The 4,159-nt window shown below is 38.9% G+C and overlaps 1 long non-coding RNA gene across 1 annotated transcript; it reads left to right on the top strand.

Annotated features, from left to right (window-relative positions):
* Nucleotides 1-574: 574 nt before the first annotated feature.
* Nucleotides 575-3,902, top strand: LOC121132929. Its single transcript, XR_005869652.1, has 2 exons — nt 575-2,509; nt 3,374-3,902. It is a non-coding gene; the product is annotated as an uncharacterized LOC121132929 (long non-coding RNA).
* The last annotated feature ends 257 nt before the right edge of the window (nt 3,903-4,159 follow it).

Below are 4,159 nucleotides of genomic sequence, written 5' to 3'. Positions count from 1 at the left end.
CAGGTAAGGGATCCTCATGGCAGTGGAGCTGCACATGGGCTTGTTAGAGATGTGAAATTCCTCTTATCTTTTCTGTCATATGGTGCTTAATAAAGGTAAATCTGTGAAGATTCGCTGATGTGTTTTCCAGGTCTGTGACTTCAGAACTCCTAAACCCTCTAATCTGGAATTTGGGTTGAAAAGCACTAACTAAATTTGGAGAATGACAATATTCGTTCTTTAAAAGCACCAGATGGAATATAATCCTTGTTCAGCTTTTCTTAGACCCCATCTGGATGCCTGGGAAAAGAAATATGAAAGAACTCAAAATGGGCATAGGCATAAAAAATGTAAAATAATGAGCATGCTTCTTTGTTTCAATCTAGTAAAAACTTTCTGCTCCAGGTGTGTAAAAGATGTGACCTGGAAATATTTATAATTTTATTTTTCAGATAAAGCCTTGTTTTTTAAAAAAAATGCAATTATATGAAGACAGAAGATTGAAGTTTTGCTATACACTAATATCTGAGCAATTTAATGAGTAAGCAAATTTCTTTGGAGACATGTGAATGGTAAAAATAATTTAAATTCATTTTTTGTTAATTTGCTCACCCAACACTTACTGCTTGTGGTTTAGATTGTTTGGTCAATTGACTATCTTGCCCAAATTTTGCTTTTATTTTCCCACTGTCCTCTGTCACCATAAAACTCCCAGTAGTTTTACGAGGCCAACAGGAAGTGTCCCATCTCTCCCTCTCTCTAATCTATCTGTAATTTTAATTCCCCTTTTCCACATGACAACAAATTCAGAAGTTCAGGGGATGCTCTGGTTTGAATTTGAAATATCTATAAAAAGCTCACATTTGAAATGATTGGTCCCCAACTGGTGGCACTATTTTATATGCTTGGAAAACTGTAGAAGGTAGGGTCTGGTTGGAGGTAATAGGTCACTGGAAGTGTGTCTCTCAAGTGCAGACTCTGCCCAGCCCTTATCCTTGCCCTGGTTGCTTCTTATCTACTACAAAGGAGTGCTTCCAAGTTGTTGTTTGTGCCACCAGATGGTCTGTCACCTCACATGCCCAGAAATATTGGAATCTGCCGGGACAGGTTAAACTCTGAAACCATGAGCCAAATTAAATTATTTCCCCCTTAAATTGTGTCTGTCAGCTGGGTGGTGGTGGTGCATACCTTTAATCCCAGCACTTGGGAGGGAACCAGAGGCAGGTGGATTTTGAGCCTGGTCTACAGAGTGAGTAGGATAGGCTCAAAAGCTACACAGAGAAATCCTGTCTCAAAATAAAAAAAATGTGTCTGTCAGATCTGTGGTTACAGAGATGACAAAATAAGCAAAACAGAGGACTAGGACCAGGGTATTACTCTGGCCTACTCTGTTGAGTCTACTTTTACCATAGCAACCTCAGAAAGATCCATGAAAAAGTACAGATTAGATAACATCACAACTCTGCACACAACAGTGAAATAAATTCTCATTTTGCTATAACACAGTATAGAAACAAGTCTGTTTTTTGTTGTTAGTTCATATTCGGTTTCAGGCCTGAGCACTCTGCATTGGACAACAGGCAGACATATTCCTGGGAGAGGCTAATTCTCCTTCTTCCAGCTGTTTATTTTTCAGTTAAATTGTGAAATTCTAAAGGGCAACAGATAACTTAGACACGTCTAATTGGTGCTCTGTGCCACGCTGCACTGAGAATGGAGTGTCATCTACACCCTTTGGATCCTTACCTTTGATAGCATGAGTACTCGTGAGCTAACTCATGAAGTGAACACTGAAGAGGGGATATCTCAGTTCCAGATGGAAAACCCGAGGCTTAGTGGGGTTGATATTGGGATCCTCCAGTCAGTGAGTGACAGCTGTGTCAAAGTCTCACCTGCCAGACTATATATAGCCTGTTGTGCTCTCAGACTGCATAACCCACGTTCTTTAAACTTCGGTGATTTTATTTTTGTTTCATATCGAATAGTTTCCTACCAGGCTTATCAGGGTGAATGTGAGCATTCACTAATGAATGCTTTTTTTTTTTTTTTTTTTTGTCTGTTTGCTGTCACTTCAGCCTCTTCTGGTTCCTGCACTTAATTATAATTGTCCCTTCTTACAATCTCGGTTATGGCCATTAGAGAAGCAGGGGAACCTTGGAGGATCCTGGGGAGCTCTGAACAGTTAATGTGCTCACTCCCAAACAGTCCTCGGGAAATTTAGCGGTGATATACACAGCAGTAAAAATCATTTCCACTTCAGTTCCCACTTGATGGGCAGCACAGTAGGACATTAGCAGGACTGGTTAGAGGCCTGGCGGAATCCCAAGACCACCCTGTCTGCACACCCACATCCTTGTCACCGGCACTCTTGCCTGTCGTTTACCTACAGGAAAGAGGTCAAGGCTCTCAGCAGCAGGGAACACCCACCACTCCCAGTGCCTCCTGGGAACCTCGCTTCTTCCGGAAGTGGTGTTGTGGACAGAACCAAAAAGCACAGGCTGAAGGGTGATAAAAGGACAAAAATAATGAGGTGAGAAACCGGCGTGCTAGAGAATTGGTGAGGGGATAGAGGAGGATCCCTAGGGAGAATAGGAGAAGGCACGAGAAAGAAGAAAGCCCCACCTAAGGTGTTGAATGATGTGCAGCACCCAACAATTCAGAATCTATGAGACTAGTTTCAAGTGCATTTCCTTGTACCATAGCTTGAATTATAATGCAGTCAGCCATTGTCTGGCAATATCAATATTCCTCTCCACTCTATCAAGACTGAGAGCCCTCACTAAACATAACTTTTGTTAGTATGTTGTAATAATTGAACTACTTCATTACTAATTATTGCTGTTAACGTTTTATTGTGGCTGGTATATAAATTAAAATTTATCATCGTTGAATATGTCTACAAAATGTTATATGTAGTGAAACATATATAATACATATATAATTTACATATGTATGTACCATCCAGTTCAAATATCTACCAAGGTTCTCAGAACCTATTCTTCTGTGGATTAGGTGGACCACAGCAATGCCTAAAATTATGGAAACATAAATATATAACTAAAACACAATGCAATTGATGTATGAGACAAAACATCTATGTGAAGACACATCAAAATTAAAGCTAAACACAGAGGAAAACAATTAGATTATGCTAGAGAAAAATAGTCTTTTGTATTTTCGCTATTGAAAGTCATATACAATACAAAGAACATGAAAAAGTAGCATGACAGGTAGCAAGATTGATTCTTATGAATAAGAATATTTGTTTTTCTCCTGGATTTTATGGTTTTGGTAGTTCGTGGCTTTGCAAAACTAATGGTATATACTAACCAAATGTTAGAGTTGGTGCCTCTTTGAGTTTGTAATTTTTATTGTATCCTTTTTATTTTAACAGAAGAACCCCAAAGAGATTAATATTCTGTGCTATTACACTGTATCTACTCTTGAATCACTAGCAGGAAGAAGAAAATAATAATCTCTGCACATCAAATTCATGTCTCAAAAACATATTTATGAACATCTCAACATACAAAATAAATATTCTTTCGTTGATAATGTAAATAGCATTTCAATTTAAAAAAATAAACAGCAGTGAACACAGTTCCACAGAATGAAAATAGCACTTCTGTATGTAGAGACAATATTCTGTGGAGAAAAAAATATGCATGCTACAGAGACAAATAAGAAAATTGAATCCTGCGGCCACCAGGGACCAGTGGTCAGCCCTGAAAGATGTTGCTGGTTCCCTGGGATGGTGGGTAATATGGACCAGACCTCTCTGTTCAGAGGACCCATCTGCTGGGCACAAATGGATGCTTAATCTGTCAAATGATTTTTCTCTATAGTTGAGATTTCTATGTTTTGTTCTTTCGTTAGGCTAATACAACAAACTGACTCATTTTATTAAACCTATACTATGGATATGAATGACTCTTTGTGGGATATAATCCCTTCTTAGGAGTTGCTGGCTCCCACTTGGTCATGTTTTATGAAGATTTCTGAGAGGATGCTCTTGAGATTTGGAAACACAGTTATATGTGGTCGTAGGACTCTTGTCCTGTGTGCTTGGAACCAAACTCAGGTCCTCTGGAAGAGCAGTTGTTGATCAATGTTTTTAAAACATTTTCTACTTATTTGTAGAGTGTGTGTGTGTGTGTGTGTGTGTGTGTGTGTGTGTGTG

The sequence above is a fragment of the Mesocricetus auratus genome, unplaced genomic scaffold (assembly GCF_017639785.1).
Source record: "Mesocricetus auratus isolate SY011 unplaced genomic scaffold, BCM_Maur_2.0 Super-Scaffold_100018, whole genome shotgun sequence".
NCBI classification, from domain to species: Eukaryota; Metazoa; Chordata; class Mammalia; order Rodentia; family Cricetidae; genus Mesocricetus; species Mesocricetus auratus.
Note: the sequence above shows the minus strand (reverse complement) of the source record. Positions and strands in the feature narration are given on the sequence as shown.